The sequence below is a fragment of the Erpetoichthys calabaricus genome, chromosome 2 (genome assembly GCF_900747795.2).
Source record: "Erpetoichthys calabaricus chromosome 2, fErpCal1.3, whole genome shotgun sequence".
In the NCBI taxonomy this organism is placed as follows: domain Eukaryota; kingdom Metazoa; phylum Chordata; class Cladistia; order Polypteriformes; family Polypteridae; genus Erpetoichthys; species Erpetoichthys calabaricus.
The window spans coordinates 303,412,239-303,439,576 of NC_041395.2; the positions used below are offsets into that span (position 1 = coordinate 303,412,239).

A 27,338-nucleotide genomic window follows, 5' to 3' on the forward strand; every position below is an offset into this window, starting at 1 on the left:
TGAGAAGTCATACAAAATTATACCTTTTATTAGTTAACTGAACAGATTACAATATGTACTGTAAGTTTTCAATGCAGCTGAGCCCCCTTCTTCAGGCAGTTTGTTATTTTTATAATTTATCCTTTATTAATTTTTGTATGTTTTTACTTTTATGAAATTTTTGTTATTATTGTTTAACAGCCATACCACATGCACTTCAGAAGAGGTCATCCACCTGAAGCAAGGCATGTTCAGGCCTGGCCAGTACTTGGATGGGAGACCAAGCAGAAAAAAGCTTGGGTTGCTGCTGGAAGAGGTGTTGGTGTGGCCAGCAGGGGGTGCTTACCACATGGTCTGAATGTGGATGCCAACGCCCCAGTGTAGTGACAGGGATGAGATGTAAAATCAAGGTCCTGACTCTCTGTGGTCATAAAAGACCCCTGGGCATCCTTCACAAAGAGTAGGGGGTATCCTGATAACCAGGCTAAATTACTCATCATGGACTGGTCATTCTGGCCCCCTAATCATCCCTAGCATCTAACTGGCTAACTATCTCTCTCACACCTTCACCACCTAATAGCTAATGTATGGTGAGCGTACTTGTTCAAAACATTGTCTGCCGTTGCATCATTCAGGAGAATGCTGCACTTTAGTAGTGGCTGAGGAGCTCCCCACTCTCTATGTAAAGGGCTCTGAGTTACTGAGAAAAGAGCTGTATAAAAATAAAGAATTATTATTATTAATATTTATGTATTATGTATCTAAAGCCAGGTGGCACAGGGTCGCAGTGGGTAGCGCTGCTGCCTCACAGTTAGGAGACCCGAGTTTGCTTTCCTTGTCCTCCATACGTGGAGTTTGCATGTTCTCCCCGTGTCTGCGTGGGTTTCCTCCGGGTGCTTCGGTTTCCTCCCACAGTCCAAAGACATTCAGGTGTCAAGACAGGTGGACTGGCGACTCTAAATTGTCCTTGGTGTGTGTGTGTGTGTGTGTGTGTGCGCCCTGCCCAGGGTTTGTTCCCTGCCTTGCACCCTGTGTTGCCTGGGATTGGCTTCAGCAGACCCCCGTGACCCTGTAGTTAGGATATAGCGGGTTGGATAATGGATGGATGGATATCTAAAGCCAATGTCACATTACATGACTTCTAGTTGTGGGGTATGCCTGATTTGACAACTGTGGTTGCTGATCTTGTTGTTGAGCCATGTTAATTTACATGACTGAAAATCATTTCAGTGCAGTCATTTTCACTCCATTTTGTGACAGAAAATAACGTGCTGCCTGATGAAGCTGGAGCTATACAAGGGGCTAATAGCACCATATACATGTAAAGAATTATCAGTATTATCAATATTTATGTATTGTATATCAAAAGCTGAGATAACATTACATTCCAGTCATGGGGTATGCCAGATTTGCCAACTGAAGGCCGCATCAATTTACATGACTAAAAAAATTATTGGAAATAATAATACCTTTACTGGCTGCCCACAACAGCTATTAATGTGCTGCCTGATGAAGCTGGTGCTCTATGAAGGGTTAACAGGTTCAGCCGCACTCTCAGCTCTTCTTACGTGCTGCCAGGGTTTTTTTTCTCCACAGAAAAGTGTAGCTCTCCTACACTTCATACAGTCTATTACTTTGATATTTCTGCTCGCAATGGCTTATCAAAGAAAGTGTCAGTATTCATACTTTGTAAGGCTATGCAAAAAAAAAATAATATGGGAAAGTCAGTACTTGCATGAAGGCTGTGTATGAAAACACATGTTTGCAATGGTATAATAAATATGTTCTGAGATTTTCCAGGTAAGGAAGACAGAAGTTTTGAGATAAGGTAGTCCCTACTCACTAATAGTGATGAGCAAAACAGGCAAGGTTTTATTCTCATGCAGCAACATCTCACCACACAGAAAGCTGCTGCTCCCAAATCCCAAATCCTATGAAAAACTGAATATTCAAGTTTTAAACAGTTATATTAGAAGAATTCACCACTGCAAGCTTATATTTAATAAAGTTTTGCATTTGTTCACATTTTCACTAGCCCTATACAAAGGTTAATTTATGTTATCATTCATAGGCAATACATAAATAATGATAGATAGATAGATAGATAGATAGATAGATAGATAGATAGATAGATAGATAGATAGATAGATAGATAGATAGATAGATAGATAGATAGATAGATAGATAGATAGATAGATAGATAGATAGATAGATAGATAGAGTGAATACACTTGACTTGAGCATTCCTAGTTTTCATCCTCTTTCTCTGTACGTTTAGTATTCATTTGCTCAGAGGTTGATGTGCTTGTTGTTTCCTCAGCAGCTCTTCTTTTCTCCACCCTAGCCGCCCGCTTCTTCTCTTCTTTCGTCGGCATCTTTTCATGTTAAAACTGATTAAGTCAGTGTTTGTGTTGCAATTGCTTAGCACATTTTCCTTAATTTTTCACTTAAGCTGACACTTAAATCTTCAATCTGCCTCAAGAATGATTTAAGATATGAAGTGATGGCGAAGGTGGTAGGGATGAGGACGGCGCCCGTATGCATGCGGTGCACGGCAACCCTGCTGGCCGCTGCTGAGAGTTGATTCTACAATAAAATAAAATAAAGATAAAAAGAGGAATAACCTTGGAGGTCAATCATCACCCTGAAAGCGGGTAGTAGACGTCACGTAGTATATGTGTACCAAATTTCAGGGCAATAGGTCAAACAGTTTGCGAGCTACAGGTGATTTAAAATCCTGGACAGACAAACGAACAGCCGCAGTAGCATATTATTTAAACAATAAACAATTAAACAATTTATTTAACCTCAAATAATTGGGCAGTATTATATCTTGCTCTGTTTTGGTTGCCTTCAAATGCCTATTTGATGTAGTATAATAACATAAATCCATATTCTTTTGACCTGTATGTCATGCTGTCTTCCCACCCATTATAAAGTCATGCGCTGCCCTTAGCTAAAGCAGTAATGTTTAAAATATATTGTACCGCTACGTGTAGCTGCTGTGGTTTGTCACCGTGTCCAATGAAACACAACTGACTAACTCGGCTCTGATTCAAGACATTATTAAATCAATGAATGAATTAATTTGATGAATTAGATTTGAATACAGATCAGCTTGTATTCAGTGGCATATTCTGTTAAGGTTCTGTGAGAGAATTCTTCAAGTTTGTTTTGTAAAAGGCTTCAATAAAGTGTTCATTTGCCTGACATGTTATGGCTGTGGTGATGACACCTGCTGGGTCTTCTTCGGATCTTTACTCTGCTGTCCACATGTACTGTATATTGAATAGTGGCCTAGCAGATAACTGTACCACATCGAGGTCTGGTTATGATCACAATTACATATTACTGCTGATTGATACCCGGAATGAAAAAAGGCCATTATTAGTGCTAAAAAGAAAAATAGTTGCACATAATTTAGATTATTATCAGTAACTCACTTTCCATTCACCTAACTTAGTGAGGTTTATGGAGGCAAGAGATTAAGCAGAGCAGTATAGAGTTAGATGGATTCTCTCTTGTCATAAGAACATAAAAAATGTGACAAATCAGAGGAGATCATTTAGTCCATTGTGGCACGCGGCTGGGGGTGGTACCCAGCCGGGACGCCCAGAAGGACAGGAGGAGGGCTCATGCCTCCTCCGGACCGCCAGGGAGCATCCTCATGCCTGGAGGACTTGGGACCTCAGCACTTCCGCCACACTAGGAAGGGCTGGGGGGAAGAAGGAAAAAGAGACACCCGGAGTGCTTCCGGAAAGACAGCCAGCACTTCCGCCACACAGGGGCGTGTCAAGGGAAGATTGCCGGGAACCACCTGGAGCACATCCGGGTGATTATAAATGGGGCCGCCTCCCTCCTGTCAATGAGCTGGAGTCGGGAGCAGGAGCAGGACGAAGCTCCTGGAGAGAGAGTAGAGGTGGCCCAGGGACAAGGCCCAGGAGAAGGGAGACCGGGGCTAGAGCACTGTGAGTTGTGCGGGACTGTGATAATACTTGTGTTGTGTGGACGACAAATAAAAGGTTTTGCATAAAGATGCAGTGTCGGTCTGATGGTGTCCAGGCAAGTCTCACACCATCAAACTCATTTGTTCAGCTAATAGCTTAGCTGTCATATGGCAGCCATAGCACCTGCACATCAGAGCAGGTCATCCACCTGAAGCTAAGCATTTTTGGGCCTGGTCAGTACTTGGGTAGGAGACCATCTAGGAAAAGCTTGGTGAAGCCAGAAGTTTGGGGGGTGCTTACCATTTGGCATATGTGTGGATCCACATGCCCCAGTGCATTGAAAGGGACACTGTGCTGTAAATATAGCGTTGTATATGGCGTCGTCCTTCAGATTAGACGGATTAAACATAAAACTGAGGTCCTGACTCTCTGTGGTCATAAAAGATGCTGTGTGTCGTTTGTAAAGAGCAGGGTGTCCTGGGCCACCATCACAATTCTGCCCTCCTAATCTCTAATTGTCAAACTATCTCTCGTTTTCACCACATAATATTTAATGTGTGGTGAGTGTACTGGTGTCACATCATCTAGGTGGATGCTGCACATTGATGGTCATTGAAGTGCCTCCTGCTTCTCTCTATGTAAAGTTAAATGGTATAAATGCAGTGTCTCATCCCAATACTTCTTGAAGGTTGTTGAGGTTTCTGCTCCAACTCCATGGCTCAGTTTTTTATTCTCTTTGCATGAAGAAGTGCTTTCTGACTTCAGTTGTAAATACACGTCCCCTTAAGTTCCACTGGTACCCTTGAGTACGTGATTAACCCTTAAGCTGAAAGAATTCCACTGGATATACTTTTTCAATGCATTTGATAATTTTGAAAACTCGGATAAGACCCCTATACAGTCATCTCTGCTCGAGACTAAACAGGTTTACTTCTCTGAGTTTGTCGAAGTAGGACATGTCCTTAAGTCCTGGGATGCACTTGGCTGCTCTCCTCTGCACAGCTTCAAGTGCTGCTGTGTCTTTCTTGTAGTGTGGTGACCAGAGCTGCACTCAGTATCCCAGATGTGGTCACAATAGTGCATTATGTAGTCCAAGCATAACATCCATTGATATATATTCAACAGTTTGAATGATATCACCTAACATTTCATTTTCATTTTTAATTTAATTTTAATTTTAGTATCACCTGCAAATTTCACAACTTTACTAACTTTGCCAGAATGTATGTCATTAATAGAATTCAGAGAAAATAACAGTCCGACTCCATTGATTCCCCTCTTATCTGTACTCTTATCCCACATGTCCGACATTTTTTGGTCCAGATGAACTCCCAGTAGGCTGGGCCTTGAGCTTCTTCCATGCTAACTGAGATTCATCAGATTACCAGACCACCTCAGATACAGTAGGTCTTCCCAATTACTAACTAAGTTCTAAGTTACTCTCAGATTGCTCCGTCCTGGAGAGTAATCCCAGGCATCCTGCTCATTAAACTCTGTTCTGGTGCCAACATTTTGTAAATCCCTTTGTGTTGATTTCAACAAGGAGCTCATGTCTAGAGGTCAGTAAGTGACATTCTGTTCTATAGTTTGATGGATATGTTAAAAGTCATATCTGAGGGCTTTGCTGCCATTTCATTGCACTGGTACCGTACAGTGTTATGGTCCATGTCGTTATTATGATTACTCCACAATTTGTGAACATGGAGTCCGATTGTTTTATTTCATGAGATTGTGGTGCAGTTGGTCCACAGCTCAAGTCAAAAAGTCCACTTTTTAAACAAATAATCGCAGCCTTCGCAGCTTAGAGAGGGGGCGTGGTAGTGTGACCAGAAGCGGTTTCCGGGGGAATTTACGAGGTGGACGGTCCTCACTTAAGTGCACAGCTGAGGAGACATCCACATCTGTAATTGGTGCTGGGAGCTGCTAATTACCACATCTGAGCCACGTCCCCATAATAAATAGAACCACGAGGTGGCTAGGAGGAAGAAAAAGGAAGGAGAAAAGAGAGAGAACAGGAGGTTAAGGGAGAGGAAGGGTGGAGAAGTGGGGAGGCGGTGCGAGCGAACGGCAGTAGGCTCGCATGAGCGAAGGCAGGCAGCTGGTAGGAGAGCCCCGGAGGACTGTGGCCAACTGTCGGAGGGGGCAGATTGAAGAGGTCGTTCCAGCTGAGTAATCGGGAGTAGCTGGAGTGACCAGTAGTGGAGTCGACTGGCTGTTGACAATAACAGAAGTCATGGAGGCTTTGGGTGTGTTAAACCCCAGCGTGAGCACCCTGGCCGCTGGGGGAAGGAACCCAAGTCTCGGTCCGGCTGGAGCCCGACGTAGCCAGGGATTGGAGGGCTACCGGACCAGTAATGATGGAGCTGCATATCTGGTAGGGCGTATTGGTAAGGTGTATTGGATTTTAACCTCCACCTTTCACCTGTTTTATGGATTATTTATTTGAAGACTTTTGATATGGCAGCACAGTGGCGCAGTGGGTAGCACTGCTGCCTCGCAGTTAGGAGACCCGGGTTTGCTTCCTGGGTCCTCCCTGTGAGGAGTTTGCATGTTCTCCTGTGTCTGCGTGGGTTCCTCCGGTTTCCTCCTACAGTCCAAAGACATGCAGGTTAGGTGCATTGGTGATTCTAAATTTTCCCTAGTGTGTGCTTGGTGTGTGGGTGTGTGTGTGTGTGCCCTGCAGTGGGCTGGCACCCTGCCCGGGGTTTGTTTCCTGCCTTGTGCCCTATGATGGCTGGGATTGGCTCCAGCAGACGCCCGTAACCCTGTAGTTAGGATATAGCGGGTTGGATGATGGATGGATGGACTTTTGATACACTGCACTTTATTTAATTTGGACACTTTGTTTTGTTGTTGCTGTTTTTAATAAAAGCACTTTGCACTTTTTGCACCATCCCCTTGCTTTGTTGTTGTGCCTCACAGTCCAGCTCATCGGTGACTTTACCCATGGTGTCGGGTTCAAGGGCTCCCAGAAGGAAAATGGGAGCGTGAAGCAGAACCCGCATCGTCACAGAGATTAATTTCGTCTTGTATGTTGTGGTAATTGCTACACATACCTTTACTGGGTAGTGTTTCATGTTGTCACCACTATCCTTTATTAGAATAAGGGAAACCCATGTCTCCAGCCTGAGCATTTAAAATAAGAAAAATCACAAATAAATAAAAAATAATTAAACAGTTTTCTTAAATAATTTTTGGAAATCAACCCCAACTAGTATTTTGATTTCAAATGTACTTCCAGAGAGTCCCTGTTGTTTAAGAGTTTCCCTCTTACTGATTTTTGCCATTTTGCACTCACATTTTGGTTTGTTGGCTTGTGACTCTGCCACTGGAAATAAGTGAATCCATTAACATAACTCAATCCCTTTATGGATGAATGTTTCACTTTCTCTCACAGTAATTTTTACTTGAATTTTCATAGATTTGCAGAGCTTGATTGCTGAGTTAGCACCTAGGAATTTTAAACTTTTCTCAGCACAGCAACAAGAACTTGAAGGACAAAACTTTGTGCATGAACATGAAGTGAAAGTTACAGCAAACTAGTTGTAATTGGTTTTATTATTTTCATAGTTAAGAAAATGTTGTCCATCACAGCAACCACCTAATAATGTTGCTTGAGCCTTGGGTTACTTCATTACTGTCAGAACTTAGCTGAATGTGTAAACAATTTGAGACATGTGATTCACTGGTTAACACGGAGAAGCCATTACACTGGTAAGTAAGACATTCTTCACAATGACTTATGCTAATGGTGACTATATACACAAAGCAGGAGAGGATCGAGAGATGTTCAGATCTTGAGCAACAGTGCCCCAAGTATAAGTGACAAATGAGCAAGAACAGTTTTGTTAAAAAAAAAAAACTCCAAAGCAATCCCTCAAATGTGTCCTGGGTGAGTTACTTTGTTCTTCTCATCTGTTCCAGAGTGCCTTTCCCTGGATATGCACCCAGCACATTTCCCTGCAATATGCGGAGTACATATTCAGGGAACAACACTCTGTGGGGTCACCTTAAATACGTGTCCAGAACACCTTTACTGGCTCCTCTCAATTCAGAGAAGGAGAGATTTTACTCTAAGGATTTTCCTGTGTTGTCAAGCTCCCTCTTCAATCATGGAGAGTAAATCTGACAGTCCCACACATGAACCTCATTTTGGAAGCTTGTATACATGGTCTGGTTCATTCTGTGCAACAGTTTTACTGGGTAGATTACCAAGTATGTCCACCACCTCTGTGTCAGTCAGAAATAACTGTATATACTCACGTATACAGTAAGTCGGGTCTTGAAATCCAAAAAATCGATCATAAAATCAGACCCCAATTTATATGCCCGTTCAAAAATGTGACACTTATTTATTTATTGTTTTACATCTTCTTGTCTCCTCCAATCTAACATCAGTTTCTCAGACACATTGAATCTTTTGCAGCAGCACAGTTACCAATTTCTTTTGTTACTTCAATGGCATTTAATTTAAAACCAGTTTTTATATTTTCTTTTGATCGAACGCTCCATCATAAAGGCGTATGAGGGTGTGAGATACAAAAAACACAAATCAGTGCAATTGTTGCTTTGGAATTGTTTGGGTATTACAGTGTGATCACTTGGGCACAATAGAGAAAGGTTAGGAGCATTTACTGATGCAGTTCGTTGCCGCACACACTTAGAAAAAAAGGCAGTGTACTCCATGGTTACTCTCTCAGGTGGGCGTAAACATATTATAACCTCTTGGACCAATAGCATGAGTTTTCTGCATTTGACTTATATGACCGACATTATAAAATACCAGAACTTATACTGTAAAATCAAGTACTGACTTATCTGCGGGAGAACTTATCCACAAGTATATATGGTACACACATCAGTTGAGGCCTCTAGAGGGTGCTATTGAGCCAAATTCATATGTTGCCTAACAAAAGTATATAGAAGATTCTATTCATGAATGCAAGTTTTACTGGGTCTGTAAATAAGTGTGTCCAACTCCTCCATTGTATGTTGTATAAATTAGAGTCCTACTGCTTTGTGTGCATTATTCACGTTATATCTTGTTTCATGCCTTGATGAGCTCTCTATGAATGAAATATAAATGCAATGTAGTGAATGCCAGTGCAGAAAATTCATTTGAATTAAGTTGACTTGGTGTGGCCGCTAATGACACAACTCACAACTGTAGATAGTAATCACATTGCAACAACACATTCTGCAAGAAGTGATAGTTTTTCAAAAATAATACCTTCACTGCTTCTCGATAACATCGCTGCCCTGGGTAATTCTTTGAAATTAGCTGATGCCTCCGTAATATATGGCGCTAGAATCAGCACACTTTGTGCATTCTATAGGCTAGTAACGAAGTAAGTAGAATATGCTAGCTAGTAAATTAAAAGTGTTTTCCAGGGACTTAGCTCCCTCTTCTCCTTAATGGCCAGGAGAATATCTTAAAAACTGCTGGCACTCCATTAATTTCTTAGTAATTCTCATTATCATTCACACCCTTATTTATTTGTTAACAAGACCCTAAGGGTACTTGAACTCCTCTATTTGAAACAGCTGCACTGAGCAGGCCACTCTTTCCTACATTTGGAGATGCTGTTTCTCATCCCAACCACATCACACTCCATTCCAGGGCACTCCAGAGATCAGAGTCTGGTGAAGCCAACAGGACAGCACCGCCTGCACACTCCAGAGGTGCAATTCTTAATGTCCCAAACTGGATACACTGCCATAACTTCTAAAAACACATACGTAAGTGTCACTTATAGTGAAAATCATTACTAAATAACTAAAAGATGTAGCTTACAGTAAAAATAGTAGAGGAAATGCAGAGAAAAAGAAAAATTAAGACAATCTAACTTTTAAAAAATACATTGAACAAATAGGAGATTGGGAGATGTCAAAAATTACTTATGTTAAATTCAAAGTCTTTTAACTAATTCACAAAAGAGGGATAATAACAATGAGAAACACAAAATTTATACCAGCAATTGAAAGGAATCATGACTTCCCCACTGAACGCTTACTCCCACCTCAACAAAAAGACTGTAGTATTTCACAAAATTATTGTCAAAAATCATTGTGTTACTTGCAACATGTTTGCATTTATTTCATAAAGATATTACCTGCTGCCATTGACATAATCATGCAGGCGGATGCTTCTGTCATCTAGTGACAGCTAGTGAGGGGCAAATTCAGAAACAGTGTGCAATTGAGTGACAGGAACTGAACCGACATTAGAAGTAGCTTTCTATATGTGCTGATGGGTAAATTTAATCTGCAGAGTTTAGAGTCACAGGGTGTCAGTAACTATGTGTAAGCCAAGAGCCACCATGGTGGACTGCATCCCGTTCCTTTCGAGGGCACAATCATACAGTCAAGCGATAAAGAGTGTGCTGCATGCAATCCAGTAACACAACCCCATTAATAAAGTATCATTTTAGCTATAATTCAGTTATTTGCTAAATATATTATATTGAAAAAGGGTGATTTGGTGGCACTGCAACTAGTGTTCATATCTCAAATCCTCGGGGGTCCAGGTTTACTTACAATACATACAATACAGTTTATTTTTGTATAGCCCAAAATCACACAGGAAGTGCCGCAATGGGCTTTAACAGGCCCTGCCTCTTGACAGCCCCCCAGCCTTGACTCTCTAAGAAGACAAGGAAAAACTCCCAAAAAAACCTAGTAGGGAAAAATGGAAGAAACCTTGGGAAAGGCAGTTCAAAGAGAGACCCCTTTCCAGGTAGGTTGGGCGTGCAGTGGGTGTCAAAAGAAGGGGGTCAATACAATACAATGCAGTACACAGAACAGAACAATTTCTCAATATAGTAAGAAGAAAAAAAAAAAAAATATATATAAATTTTAGAAGTACAAAGCAGAATTTAACAGCAGATGATATATCCCATAATAAGATTTGGATTTGTATAGAGTCCTGGAGACCTCATCCTTCAAGCTGCCTCCCCCATTTGGCCATTCCACGGCTGAAACAGTGCTGGGCCAACCAATCCGATGAAAGTACCCCTCTTTCCCACGATTCCTGTGATCCTCCATCTGGGATGACTTTTCCTTAGGCAGGCAAAACAACTTGGCAGGTGGGCCGTGGCACCAAGTGCCACATTTGAGTACCGAGAAGAAAAACAGAATAAGTGAGGGTTAGTATACAATTATAACTGTCATGTTACTTATGTTTAAGTGCTAATGACTAACAACAGAGATGCAGTCTGTACAGTTAATCAGCAGCTCTAGTCAGGATATGCTAAACTGAAGTAGTGAGTCTTCAGCCGGGATTTAAAAGCTGAGACCGAAGGGGCATCTCTTATAGTAGCAGGCAGACCATTCCACAGTTTAGGGGCCCTGTAACTAAAAGCTCGACCTCCCACTGTTATTTTATTAATCCTTGGAATCATAAGCAGACCGGCATCTTGAGATCTTAATGTGCGCTCTGGTTTGTAAGTCATGATAAGTTCAGACAAGTAAGCCGGACCTCAACCATTTAATGCTTTATATGTTAAAAGAAGGATTTTGAAATCTGCCCTAAACTTAACCGGGAGCCAGTGTAAGGATTTAAGAACTGGAGTTATGTGTTCGTATTTTCTTGTTCTTGTAATAATTCTCGCAGCCGCATTTTGGATTAACTGGAGGCTGTATAAAGAACAGTTTGAACATCCGGTGAACACCGCATTGCAGTAGTCAATCCTACTAGAGATAAAAGCATGAATTAGTTTCTCAGAATCCTGTTTATTTAAAAAGCGCCTTAATTTCCTAACATTTTTAAGATGGAAGAAACATGTTTTGGACAACTTTGTAATATGCGCTTTAAATGACATGCTAGAGTCAAAGATAACTCCTAGATTGCGGGCTGATTCAGTAAAATTGACTGGGATTCCCACTGAGTTAAATGATGACAAAATATTGTTGTGATCAGCATCATTCCCTCCAACAATTAACATCTCTGTTTTATCTGTATTTAAAGACAAGTAGTTCTTATTCATCCACTCCTTTAATTCACTAACACAACTAATTAAAGACAACATTGGAGAAACTTCATTTGATTTAAATGAAAGGTATAACTGGGTGTCATCTGCATACGAGTGAAAATTAACATTATGTTTCCTAATGAGAGATCCCAGTGGAAGCATGTACAGTGAAAACAGTAAAGGTCCCAGTACTGAGCCCTGCGGGACACCATATTGAACTTCTGTGTATAATGATGGAGTACTGTCAGCACATTTCTGTACATATTGGAATCGATTTGATAAGTAAGAACTAAACCAAGCGAGCAGGGTGCCTGTAAGCCCAACATCATTTTCTAGCCTGTGCAGTAAAATAGAATGGTCGATGGTGTCAAATGCTGCACTTAAGTCCAACAACACTTCTTACCCTTGTAACAGTTGGTGTGGTTGCCTGGATTGAATGTGTCCAGTGAAACACAGGGGCTCCTTCCTGGGCTGATTCCTGTCCTGGGCCCAATGCTAAATATTTAAGTTATGCAATATCCGTAAGATCAACACCATCAACAGAATATGCAGCACAACTCCTGGTGCTGCCTTAAGTCTTGTCACGCTTGGACTACTGCAGTGTCACTAAGCTGCTGCAGATGATTCAAAATGCAACCAGCCAAAATGGGCGCATGTCACTCCTCTTTTCAGATTGCTGCATTGGCTTCCTTTAGCAGCACCTATTTAGTTCAAATCCTTGATGCCTGTCGACAGAGTAGTCAATGGGTCAGCACCTACATATGTAAAGACACTTGTGAGGTCCTATGGTCTTTTTCGAACACTAAGGTCTTCTGATGAAATACATCTGAGAATGCCAACTCTGTGTGGTATCAAATCTAGCTGCCCTCCCCCATTTGAATAGCGGACTCCCTCAATTTGTTAAACAAGCGTTTGAAAATGCTGTTGTTCTGTTAATTTTTGCCTAATTAATTTTGTCTTTATTAGTTTTTGTAACTGAATAATTGTACCTAGCTTGCGTTTTGTTCTGAGCTCTTCCCTTAATGATCAATTTCGAAACATTGTTCTGTAACACTTGTTCCAATACGGTCTCCCATACTGAAGTTTACTAGATTTTGTTGATCTCTTTTGTAATTTGCTTTGGATAAAAGCATCTGCTAAACAAATAAAAAGTAAATGTAATTGTGATTCCCTGGACCCACAGCCATGGTCCCCTTCCCTTATCTGGGGCATCAATAGTCATGAAGCAAGGATGGACCAGGGCAAGGGAGCAAATAAACAAAAACTTTTGTTCAAAACAATAACAGAGTTTATTGTAAACATTAGGAATTAAAGTGCTCATATATACTCACTGGTCACTATGTGCACCTTGCTAGTACTGCATTGGACCCCCTTTTGCCTTCAGAACTGACGTAATTCTTTGTAGCCTGGATTCAAAAAGGTGCTGGAAACATTCCTCAGGGATTTTGGTCCATACTGACATGATAAAATCACACAGTTGCTGCAAATTTGTTGTCTTATTTGTTTATCATATGTCAGGCTCTTAAGTTGTTCTATTGGTCCTCTTTTGTGACAAAATCCTGTGGTGCCACTGTGGAGGCCAGGGGCACACAGAGCTGCATTTACCCGACACACGGCAGAGACACAGGCTTTTACCACGCAACACTCGTTTTATTAATCTTCCCCTTGGGAACCAATCTACTCTATTCCCAGTCTTACAGCACAGTTGTATTATACAGTACCAAACACTACAAGGTTGTCTTATTCTTCTTTTCATTCTTGTTCTTCTTTCTTTCTCTCTCTGGTAAACTGCGTCTTCTTCTTCCCGACTCTCGCCCCCCGAAAAGCAGTGGATGGCGCCCTTTAAATAGGTCCTGGAATTGTCCCAGGAGATTCATCAGCATCACCTAGAATCACTCCCAGGTGTGATGGAAATCTGTTGCCGGACTCTTCAACTCCCTCGGTGGCCCCAGAGAAAGTCTCATTCATAGTCTGCACCGGAGGAACCCGTGGTGATAGAGCTGCCCAGGAGAGCTGTCCTCCAGTATTCCAGGGGAGGTAATGCCTCACTGGTGCTCTCTCCCCCAGTCCTTCCATCCCACTTGTGTCCCGGCCAGAAAATGATCGGGGAAACCCATCATATTCCACCTGTGCAAAAAAAATTGGTGTATCTTATAGCTTTAGGTGTGCTGAATCCATTTCTCTACCATGAACCATGTCCACAACATATCAGATTCAGAAAAAATGCCATTAAAAAAAATGTTGATTTTCTAAAAATAAGTTAGGTTTATTTAATATCAGAAGTATTTTTCCTTCTCCAAATATTAACAAAAGTATATTTTGAGCTAAAAAATGTCCTTTCCCATTGCTAACGTTAGGTGATGTAGAAACAACCCAAAACCGAGTATGTGCGTTTCCTTCAAAATAGCCTGAGAATTTATGTTGAGAAGGTTAGAAAGACGCATTTTAATTATCCAGAAGACAAGGCATGGACTGCAAGAATTTTTTTTTTGTTCTCACTTTACATAAAGGTTACAAGGTTGATCAAAAACCTTTTCAAGGCAATAAATAGCAAAATTGAATGATTCAAATATCTCAGGCAGAAGTTTCCTTACATTAGTGAAGCAAAAATAAAAGAAGGTATCTTCATTGGACCTCAAATTCTAGAACTTTTCAAGGATGCAAACTTCATTTCCAAGTGTGTAAAGCTGAAAAAAGGAGCTTAGGAGGAATTTGAAAGCATGTGCCATAATTTTCCAAAGGTGGTAAACTACGAGGAGCTAGTTGAGGAGCTTCCGTCTTTCTACCAAACACTTGAATACAACATGTCTTTAAAAATCAATTTCCTTCCCTCTTATTTGTATTTTATTTCCTGAAAATGTGGGTACACATTGTTTAAATGGAGAGATGTTATAGTGGAGAGTGAGTCTATATTAGTAGACTTCTGTTGGTCTTTCCACTGTGAAACATCTTTAAAAGAGGAAAAAGACTACAAAGTGATTATTTTTTGTAAGTAATAAATATATTTAAAACATTTTATATGTGTAATTTGTAATGTTTTCAAATGTACATGGCACATTTTAAGAACATCACTTTTTTCTCCAAAGTAGTAGTTTTTATTTTTCATTTTAAACCTTCAGTTCTCAAAAAATGAATGTGATAAAGCAATCCTATTGCCAGATTTTGATTTAATATCCTGCATAAAGAACAACTAAAAGTCTTGACAGGAATGAAAAACATTTTTTACAGACAAGTGTTGTCTCGGTGTATGTGTAGGTCCAGTGGAGCTGTTATTACCTAACACTGTTAAGGCACTGAACACATTTCTGGTTGGCTGCCCTCTGTACGCATAGTCATTTCTCTCCGTCTTTCTTAAAGGAACTCAGGGGTTATCTAAAAATCGAAACATATCATGTCAGATGAATCAGTTAGTCCAGATTTCTCCTTTGGACATGAGGAGGCGAGTGTCTTTGTGTATAATTAGTGGGGAACAGATGAAGAAAGAAAACAAAAAAATCAAGCTGCTTCGTTCTTGTTGGTTTCTTAATGTGAGGACTGCCTTTTAAAGACTATAGAAAAATCACCTTAAGGCTTAAAGGAAATGGGGGGCAATCATGCAGATGACTGGATCGACTGTTATGTTGGTAATGAAATAAATTATAGTATTTTTGCAACCTTTAACAGGTAACAATTGAGGAGGTTATGACTTTATATATCAGTAGCTGAATTTTTTTTATTAATGGACACAATAACTATGTAAGATAAAAAGAATATGACATAATCAGTAACTACAGGGAAAAATCAATTTTGCCTTGAACAGAATCTTCTACTTATTTGTAGTTTAAAACATAGACTTTTGCTTTACATATAATCTTTCCTCATAAATAAAGCAGTGTTCAAAATCTGAAAAATAAACACAGTAATGACTAGAGCCTTCCATAGTAGCAGATCAAATTAATATTGTAAAGTGAGGTACAATTCTAACAAACATACATTTGAAATAATTGTCTGTGGAGAGGACAGCACATTGGAATCCCAAGCTAGCCACTGTTTCTGTGAAGGATGTACATTCTCCTTGGGGTCCACACTTTTTTATTTCTACACATACTCCAGTTTTCCTACGACATCCCAAGAATATGTATGATAATTATTTGGTAAGTGAAAAATAGCTTAGCGTGGTTGTGTTTTTGGGTGTATCCTTTGATGACCTGCGCTTTATCATTCTGGGACCCCATAATTAGATCAAGTGGGTGTGAGAATGGATAGATGGATAGGCTGTACTAAATGGATGGATGTGTTAGAAACATAGACCTGTAACAGTATAATTTGTGCAACTCTGAACGATGATCAAAATAGATCCTGGAGTCTTTGAAGTTATTGTAAAATAAAATAACTAAATAAGGAGGGCCACAGGGGCAAATCAATTTCTGTTACCTTAGTGGAGTCACAAAGGTTGGTGTCACCCAGTGTGGTAACCAAGGCCTGAACATAGACCTCCACAGACCCCTGGTTGAGTTGATGATTAGATCTCTTTAACACGGAGTTGATCATACTCTAAACAATGCAGCACATGGACACCCAAACATTTAATGCAGTGTGGTAATTCACCATTATTAATGGCACACAGACATTCAACTGTTTCATTGAGTTCCCCCCTTGGTGATTTCAGCCAATGGATACCATCATTTCATCTCTCCCTGGTTAGATTTTTGATTTCAGCCAGCAAATGCTTGATCATTTCAGTCATTTGGATCATTTGTCATACAGTGCAGTCCGTACCATCATAGTGACACCACTAACAGATCATATTCAAACCATAGCCAGTTTTTCATAAATTCACATACTGTATGTTAAGCTTTACCTTTGTCGTACAGATTTTGAGCCTTACACTCTATTTGGTATAGAGCTCGAAAGCCACCCTACATTAAACTGGTCTCAGCTCCGGGGCCATACAGTGAAACGGCATCTAATAATGATTTTCCAATGACTCAAGCGTTTATTATGAAGGTGAATTGTGAAATAACTGGAACCAAACCAGCCAAAGCTCTTTAGTCAGGAATATTACATATGAAATAAACAAAATATGCAAAACACTAAACACGAATTAAATTGTGACTAAAACCGTTTCAATGAAAAAACACACATATTGACCCCACACAGAAGTGGGAAAAATGAACAGGAAGAAGAAGAGTAAGCACTGTCCAAAGGGTGTGCTCCCTTTAAATATCTACTCTGTGTTTTTTTGAGACAAGCACCTGCCTCATGGTTAGTGATGGCTAGCAATGAAATAAGCAAACATCATGTAAAGGGCTGGGACTTGAGAGGTGTACTTACATTCTGACAAGCATGATGGGTTGTCCAAAGTCTAAGAGGTTGCCATGGAGGAAAAGGTGACACTTGGCAAAAGCATGTCTTATCAAAGTTAAGAGAAAGAGAGAAGTTCAACTTATGAAGAAATTATCAATTTTACCCCAGGCCTCTTAGGGGAAGGTGACCCAGTAACTACTGCACTAGGAGTGCCTAACCCCGGGAAGGTGAAAAATTAGTTTGTGATGGTTAATGGGAAGACAGAACTGCTGATAGAGGGCAGCACAGTGTTCTAGGGCATTAGAAATGGGCCACTTTGGACTTGTGGCTTATTTCCTTGCAACCTAGCTGGTGACAACAGGAGTGGGGCAGGGTTGTCCTTTAAGTATGGAGCCTGCTGAAGATACCTTAACAGGCTAAGGGGTGCGATGATCACATGTGATGCCAGAGGGCCATTCCAAGCTTAATCAAAAGTAATTCTTTGGTGGGTATAACCAGCGCTTGAAGTGGGCCAGTAGTTACCGGTACTCCATACCAGCACTTCTCTGTTCCTACTGGTAATTAATGCATGCATACCATTTCAAACCAGCACATCATGCCAAATCAAACCCAATACCACCCTCAACCCCCCTCAAGTTAGAAGTTATCCCCAATCTTGGATGTCACTTTGTGACATATCATTGTAAAACTTCTGAGCCCTAGAAACTGACTGTTGCATCTTGATGACAGCACCACAAAATGGTGGCACCTATGAAAAATACACCAAAAGTAATGAAAATAAAAATGACCTTGTGAAATAACCCTGTGGAACATCCTGAGACTTTGCTGGGTCCCCCGAAGTTGCTGGATATCATGGCTGGCCTGTACACTGGTACTGTGAGTGTTGTGCAGAGTGGAGGCAGAACCTCTGCGTTATTCCCAGTTGATTCCGGGATTTGTCGGGGGTCTGTTCTTGCTCCTACTCTCTTCAGTGCTTGCATGGACTTGGTGTTGGGCAGGGTCATGGGGTCCAGCAGCTGTTTAGCACCTGTTGGTAAAGAAAAATTCACTGATCTTCACTGATTTTGTCGACGATGCTGTGATGTTCACAGAGTCAATGAAGGCTCTGATTGGGGCTCTCGAGAAACTGAGTGAGGAGTCTGAGGCTCTGGGCTTGAGAAATACCAAGATCCAGGCCTTTAATGACCTCTTGGCCACAGCCTTCAGCAGTGTGTCTGTCTGTAGAGAGAATGCCAACCTTGTTGAGAGGTTTACTTACCTCGGCAGTGACATTCATGCCTCTGGTGACTCTTCCTATGAAGCCAGTAGATGGATTGGGAGAGCATGGGTGGGAGTGGGGTGGGGGTGGTAATGAGGTCACTGAAAAGGGATGTGTAGCGCTGCCGGTATCTATGCAAAAGGACGAAGGATCAAGTCTTTAGAGTCCTGGTGTATCCTGTCTTGCTATATGGTTGCGAGACATGGACGCTATCCAGTGACCTGAGACGAAGAATGGACTCCTTTGGTACTGTGTCTCTTTGGAGAATCCTTGGGTACCACTGGTTTGATCTTGTGTTGAACGACCAGTTTCTCACGGAGTCTTGAATGAGGCACATTACCTGCATAGTGAGAAAGCATCAGTTGCAACACTATGGCCATGTGGCACGATTTCCTGATGGTTATCCAGCTCACAATATTCTCATTTTTGAAAACCTGACCAGCTGAATCAGGCCAAGGAGACGCCCACATAACACCAGGCTATAGCAGATAGATGGTCATTTTTGCAGGGTGGGACTGGGCCACGTGTCTGCCTGGGGTGTTTCCAACCAGGATCCCGAACAATTTCGTTATGTGGTGGGTGCGGCAAAGTGCTATACCAGTGCATGCTCCCTGACCTGACCTTACCTGACCTGACCTTGTTAAAAACACATTCTATGAATGGGATAATGAATCTTAAATCTCCATGATCCAAAACCCCCTTCTAAAGCTAAGAGAAAAAATATACAGTACCTGTAGTGTAGTGCTTTCCAGATTCGGTGCTGGGGAGCACCTGTGGCTGCAGGTTTTTGTTCCAAGCAGCTTCTGTTTTTAATTGGACTCCTGGGCTAACTAAGTGAACTGTTATTTCCCAAGTTGTGTTTTTTGGAACAATATATAAATTAGAAAACTATGTTATATATATATATTAAATACATTATATATTAAAATGTACCAAGCAGTTATATGGGAAAATGTTTTTTTTTTCTTTTTACCATTTTCATCTTGGGCGGCACGGTGGCGCAGTGGTAGCGCTGCTGCCTCGCAGTTAGGAGACCTGTGTTCGCTTCCCGGGTCCTCCCTACGTGGAGTTTGCATGTTCTCCCCGTGTCTGCGTGGGTTTCCTCCGGGCGCTCCGGTTTCCTCCCACAGTCCAAAGACATGCAGGTTAGGTGAATTGGCGATTCTAAATTGGCCCTAGTGTGTGCTTGGTGTGTGGGTGTGTTTGTGTGTGTCCTGCGGTGGGTTGGCACCCTGCCTGGGATTGTTTCCTGCCTTGTGCCCTGTGTTGGCTGGGATTGGCTCCAGCAGACCCCCATGACCCTGTATTCGGATTCAGCGGTTTGGATAATGGATGGATGGATTTTCATCTTGATTTTCATTCTACTTTTCCAGGTGTTTTAATTGTTTAATTAATCCATTATTTACTAATTAGTGGGTCTGACGCTAAAGTAGTTGCAGCCTTTGATTATTCAGTGTTGTTTGCCTGGGTGTCTGCTCTGCTCGTTTTTAATTGTCATTAATAAGATACAACGAAGGGGGGAAAACTGCACAGAGAAAGGGCCAAATACAGTATAATGGAATCAACAAAAGAGAGTTAAGCATTTAAATCTATAGATAAAGCAGAAATATTTCTAAATGTTTTATAAATGTAAAAATCATGCTGCTGTGCTTTTCTGAATATAGATTAAGAGAATAAATACTAGTTAATTAAATGAGATCAGTGCTATCAGGTGTTGTCACTGATTATGAATCTGGTTGGAACAAAAACCTGCAGCCACAGGGGGTCCCCAGGACGAGTTTGGGAAGCACTGCTGTAGAGCAGGATATTTTTAAAGTGCCACCTATCTTAACAGGAGACAATAGGAGTCAATGCACTTTTCTGTATTTATTTTGTACTTTGTTTCTCTCTGTAATTATCCTTAATTTCAGTGCTTCAATTCTACAGTAAGCTCACTTATACTTGTGTATTTGGCCTAATTGACATTATTCTGAGTCACTTTAGGTCACTACAAGAGTCCCCCTCAAAGCTACAACAGTAATGGAAAGGATGGACTAGTTCTAAAGGAGTCTGCAGTATACAGTAGATGAATTTCACTGAGCTTTAGCAGTATACTGAAGAAGAGTATGGAAAAAGTTGATCACGATGACCTGGGAGTTTTATAATTACTGCAGGCCAAATGCACACTTAAGGGACCAGAAAAAAAAATCTGAAACAACCATCACACTGCAGTGCTTAGAGCTGAGTGTCAGAATGTTGTTTCTGCTTTTATTTTATTACTGATAGATTTTCAATAACACAAGCATGTTATACTGAACAAATATTTGTGTGGGGAGACTGGATTTACTTAAAATTGTGGCAAACAAATCAAATTCCTAACACCATCAATGTTTCATGAAAGAAAGAAAGAAAGAAAGAAAGAAAGAAAGAAAGAAAGAAAGAAAGAAAGAAAGACATGGTCTAATGATTGCTGCTTCAGGCTGAAAGTGTAAAAGCCCATTTTAGCTTTCTAATTTCTCTCTTACTGTATGTGACCCACTTGCAGTAATGAGGTTCAATAATCTGTGACACTCCTCACTATGAATGAGTCGCTGCGGTGATCAGACTTATTTTCCAGTTTAAGAAGACTCCTCAGCCAACAAGGTAGAAATGACCTCCCTCCTTTCTCACTCAATTCTCTTTATTACAAAATGATGTTTTTCTTTCTATTAGGAGATCTGTGAAATACTTGAAAAGTGTTCTTCCATTGTCATCATTGTTCATCAATGTGTCATCATTAACAATGTGCTATGGAGCCAATAACCAGATCTTTGGTGTTTGTGCATCAGTGATATCTTTAAAATTGGGTAGTGGGCTATTTCTTAATAGCACAAAAATGAAACACTTGAAATGTATACTTAAGAATGTTTGTTCATGATTATTTCTCTAATTTGGAATATCTCTTTTTTTAAATGAATATGAAGCTATACTGTACATTCTATATACAGTATCTCACAAAAGTGAGTAAACCCCTCACATTTTTGTAAATATTTTATTATATCTTTTCATGGGACAGCACTGAAGATATGACACTTTGATACAATGTAAAGTAGTCAGTGTACAGCTTGTATAACAGTGTAAATTTGCTGTCCTCTCAAAATAATTCAACACACAGCCATTAATGTCTAAACCGCTGGCAACAAAAGTGAGTACACCCCTAAGTGAAAAATGTCCAAATTGTGCCCAATTAGCCATTTTCCCTCTCCAGTGTCATGTGACTCGTTAGTGTCACAAGGTCTCAGGTGTGAATGGGGAGCAGGTGTGTTAAATTTGGTGTTATCACTCTCACACTCTCTCATACTGGTCACTGGAAGTTAAACACACTGCACCCCTCAAATTTTTGCTGGTGCCAAATATGCACACACGTCACCTTAATTTCTGATGACGTGCTCAGAAGATGCATCAAAAGAATGTTAGGAATGCATGGCAACCATAATGAGGCAACAAATTATTCAGCAGAAGTGTGTCAAGAATCACTACGGGGGCTCCTTTATACCAACAGAAATACACTGGGACTGGTTTTCTGTCTTTTTAGTTTTCCTACTTTATAGTCATTCTGACGTGTATTCAGACCAAAGTGTCAGTCAGTCAGTCATTCTCCAACCTGCTGCATCCTAACACAGGGTCACGGGGGTCTACTGGAGCAATCCCAGCCAGCACAGGGTGCAAGGCAGGAAAAACCCTGGGCAAACACCCACACACCAAGCAAACACTAGGGACAATTTAGGATCGCCAATGCACCTAACCTGCATCTCTTTGGACTGTGGGAGAAAACCGGAGCAAACCCACGCAGACACGGGGAGAACATGCAAACTCCATGCAGGGAGGACCCGGGAAGTGAACCTGGGTCTCCTAACTGTGAGGCAGCAGCAGTACCACTGCGCCATCGTGCTGCACAGACCAAAGTGTGTGTGTGTTAGAGTAAAAAACAAGCAGGAGTTAAGTTACAATTTTAAATAATGTATTATTGTTATTATTCATAATAATAATAAGCAAAGTACAAGTGCACACTGGCAACCATACAACCTGATAAATGCTGATGTGTAGTTTCAGGCGGCACACAGACTTGTTAGTTACTTAAAATGTCTCTAGTTAAGTCCTCATTTTTGGTCAGCTTTCCTCAGAACAGGCCGTTTGCCTGTCTCAATATGGCTGCCGAGTTGTGCTCTTCATTGTGTTGTCCTTTTCAGTTCATGGTGTGAGATGCTCCTTCATCAGTTGGTAAGAGAGAGAGGAAGAGGTAAAGCAAGAAAATGTATAGACTCTCTGTCCAAACCCTACAGCCAATAGGGTGTCATGGTATTTAATGGCTTCAGGCAACATTAGACCAATAGAATTCTGGTGCGACACAAAAGTTTCACACATGCCCCCAATACCATTTGTTAAGGTGAAGCTTGCCAGCTAGGTAGTTTGGCTTTCCTGTGGGGGTTGATTGAGAGAGTCCTGCAGAGAACCACTTGCCAAACTGGTTTGAGGCACTTCCCCCGTCCCCGTTGTAAAATTACAAAGAGACTCAGTCCTAAAAGGTGAGGGGTTTCTTAACCATCAAACCATTGCTGTTCTCATCAATGATATAACACTAATGTCTAAGTTACAAATAAAGACATACAAAATATTTATCAACTTATATACAAAACTAGGGGGTTCCCCCCTGCTTGCTTCACTCACCAACCCCCCCGGCCTGCGCTATGAATCAGCCACTTTGTGTCTCTGCCACTCGTGTTGTGAAGAGGAGGGCTGAACGCATCCCAAGGAGGTGCAGTCACTTCTCTGAAACCCCCTCTTAACCCTTTAACCGCCAACTCCCTAAATATTCCCCATGCCAGGAGAAATCTGAACAATTTTCGTTTTTTTTACTTTACATTTATTCAAGCAGTATTTACCTGCTGAAATACCTGCTGAAATGTTTCAAATAAATGGTCAATCAAAGGACGTAGCTTGAACAAGCGGTCACGGTTTGGATCTTTCTTATCTGGCTCAGATAACGGGCAGCAGTCCAGTTGAGATGCTGGGGATACACCCACTCATCGCCATCATCCGATGCATCGTCATTCACAGTATCATGCAGCGCACGTTGCTGATCATCATTGTCGCTAAAATCTTCTTCAGAACTGCTACAATCATGATCAGAATTATTCTCCAAAATCGCCTGCAAAACCTCACTTGAAGTCAGTTTACGTTTCGCCATATTCACAGCTTTCACTTTCGAATCACATCACGTGAGCGGCCAATACAACCGCAGAGTTGTCGAAATACAATGTAGTAATAATACCCACGCCAAACTGTCAGTTATACTACGCGCCAGGCATTCACATAACCATAGGCAAATGTGCCGGATAATTCCGGCAGTAAGGCGTCAGCAATAACGCTACGATGCTGGATATATCCGGCAGAGGGCGGTTAAGGGGTTAATCGGTGATACAATGGGAAACAAATACAGTTTTGTTTACTTCCTCTTTGCTTGATCAGCTGCTGGTTTGCTGCTGCTACTGCTGCCATGCCGTGTGATCTGCATCTCATACGGCACTTTGAACATTTAAAAGCCTGTACAGCAGCTGTCCTACTCTTTGTCTTTTATTTCCAACCCCGGGCATGGTTAAATCTTTTGGTACAAAGTTTCGTCTCACGGGACATGAGTTCTTGATATTTTTTAGTTTAGAATTTAAAAACGGAATAAGAATCTGAAAATCTAACAACATCACATTAAAGTTCGATAATTCTGTAGTTTTTAAAATGAGCCTGATTTAAAGCATGACAAAAAATGTCACATAAAAACGTCACATAAAATCGTTGCACAAAATCATTGCACTTTTAGTCTTAGGATTTAATATATATAGAATAGATTTCACCCCACAGCACCATCTTAAGGCCTCTGACCTCCATAGCTCTTCTAATCTGCTCCAATTTACTTTCCACAATGTTCTTAGTGGTGCCACCTTGCACAATGTCATCTGCTAATAGCATACACCATGGGGCCTGATCAACACTCCCTAGCAATAACATCTGCACAATTTACATACTCATATTTATTTAAATAACAAGTAATAGCAGTGATTTTGTCTCAACAGCTGCCGAAGGATAAATTCAAAAAAACATCTGTTTTGTAAACGAAATCATATTTAGCAGCATTAGAGAAATCAACATAAAAGGAGATATGGCTGGTTTTCAAAGGAAGATAAGAATACAATACCTTCAGGTAGCAGCATTTCTGGTTGACATATGCTAACTGCTCAATATGGGAACATAAAATCATACCTGCTCACATTACAGATTCCCATCAAAATGATCAGAGCCATACTTTTGAAGAGTTTAAGTTGATTTTTCAAGGCTTCTAAATTTAAGTTAAACTAACTGTAATTTTTTTGAAAGTTAGAAATGTTTACTTTTGAGGAAGTATGCACTGATGTGAACAGAGGCAAGAGAAGCGCTTTGTATGATTCATTTAACTGGTGATCTTCAAATTTGAACTCTAATATGTTTCTTTTTGACTGATAACATGCTGGCCTTCCCCAGATACTATGTCCTGTGCCAGAGACATTTGATTCAGAAGTGGCACATTGTAGACATCTGAGGTTTTAAAACAGATCTCTTATTAAAAACAAACAATGGGAAAAGGTAAGAAACACTGGTATTTAGCACTCGTGTCACTAAACAGCTTTTTTCCTCGCGTCTTAAGGCTACCCAATAGCCACTTGTATTGACAACTGAGTGAATAGACATGATGCATTTTCTTATATTTAGAACAATGTCTGGTGTTGCATTCATGCTTTTTGACACCCACTGCACGCCCAGCCTACCTGGAAAGGGATCTCTCTTTGAAATGCTTTTCCCAAGGTTTCTTCCATTTTTCCCTACAAGGTTTTTTTTTGGGAGTTTTTCCTTGTCTTCTTAGAGAGTCAAGGCTGGGGGGCTGTCAAGAGGCAGGGCCTGGCCTGTTAAAGCCCATTGCGGCACTTCTTGTATGATTTTGGGCTATACAAAAATAAATTGTATTGTATTGTATTGCTTATTATATTATACTATTGTCAATACTCTGTGGAGGATGTGTAGGTATCTCATTGTGCAGTACACACATGACAATAAACTTGATTTTGAAGAAGCCCTACAGCAAAAACAGTCAGGAATGTGAGGAGTCCAAGAACTGGAGGAGTGGGTCATTAGACTCTGTTGTCTGGAAAGGATAATTATGTGTGTAGCTTGTTGCCTGAGATGAGTGTATATGTGTGTCACTACAGTTCATTAAACAGCAGCACCAGTGCCAACAAGCTCTACTAATGTGGTACTTTTCCGAGCTTTCAAAGAGGTAAGAAATAGTAGCTCATTTTTAAAAACCATAACACTGAAGCATCAACTTAGAAGATCTCCAGATCAAATTCGTAGCCCTCTGTATCCTCTGTATCTTCATGTAGGTTCAATGAGCCCCTTACAGAAACAACAGATGCAGGAGAAGAAGGAGCTTTCTGAGTATATAGTATACATTAGAAGGTGTGTAAGTTAAAAGCATTACAGTTTATATGAGTTTGTGGTGTTTTAGAAATTGAATATAATATAGGGTGAGCCAAAGTTGCACGAGGTAGAGGCAGCCGAGTGGGTTGGGGGCAGGGAGGGATCCTTTGATAGGCGATCCCTTGCAGTTTTCAGTCGGCAACATGCCTTGATCTGGTGTGCACCGTGCTTTCGATTTCAAAGCATTCTTCAATAAACAACAAATCCATCATCACTACACAACAGGCCTTCTGAGCGCACCTTAGTTTTCTCCTAACGGTTATGTCCCAAATCGGAAAATAATTCTTTAGTGGGTGGCTAAATTTAGACAGACGGGTACAACATTGAACAGAAAATCTCCAGGCCATCCTCGTACTGTACGAACGCCTGAAAACTTCCAAGCTGTAAGGACATCAATTTTGCAGTCTTCTAGACGTTCAACGCGCAAACCTGTGTCTGCCTTAGGCATTGCCAACACGTCTTTGAGGTCGATTTTGCAAGAGGACCTTAATTTCCATCCATTGAAAGTGCTGTTAGTGCAGGAACTGTAGAGAGTTGTGCGTGAACATTCTGCAAACCAAGAATGCCATCAAGATGCCATTGTCATGTGCAGCAACGGGGCACATTTCCATTTGAATGGTTGCGTAAATAAGCAGAACTTTCACTCTTGGGCTGAAACCATTCTAGACAATAAACATGTTTTTTAAATCATATATTTCTCAGAACATTTCCAAGATTTAATCACCCTCAAAATACTCTCCCTGAGATGCAATACACTTATCCCACCACTTTTTCCATTGTTCAAAACTTTTCTGAAACTCTTGCAAAGTGATAGCCTTCAGTGCCTGTCATTTGCTTCTTGACCTCCTCTACATCCTGAAAATGCTTTCCTTTAAGGTCTCTCTTCATTCTTGGAAATAAGAAAAAAATCGCAGGTTGCATGGTCCGGGGAGTGGGGGGGGAGCTAAACCATTGTCATCCCGTTTTTCATGAGAAACTGCTGCACACTCACTGCTGTGTGGGTAGTGTTGTCGTGATGCAGAAGCCACTCGCCAGATCGCCACACTTCAGGTCATTTCCTGCATCACACAATCGCTTGAGCAGTTTAAGGACACCACTTAGCCAAATGAGGCAGAGGGCAGTCTAGTACACGCACCTAGCAGCAAACGTCGGAACTAACGCCCCTCCAGCCTCCAGAAAAAAATTCTCATTATTTTTGGGTCCCCCCTCATATATTGTAGGCAAAGCATGGTGCTGTTTTAAGTCTCAGCCAATAAGCATGTCCATGCTCCGTGGAAATGCTTCTGGCCCAAAACCTAACTTTGACACACTAAATTTTAGTGTAAATCAAAATTACTTTATTTATTGTGTAGCTGCCCAAAGGCACTTGGAAAA

General features: G+C 41.0%; 1 protein-coding gene across 1 annotated transcript in view; it reads left to right on the plus strand.

Annotated features, from left to right (window-relative positions):
• Window positions 1-27,338, plus strand: part of LOC114645620 (VPS10 domain-containing receptor SorCS1) — a 1,182,623-nt gene that overhangs the window by 662,947 nt on the left and 492,338 nt on the right.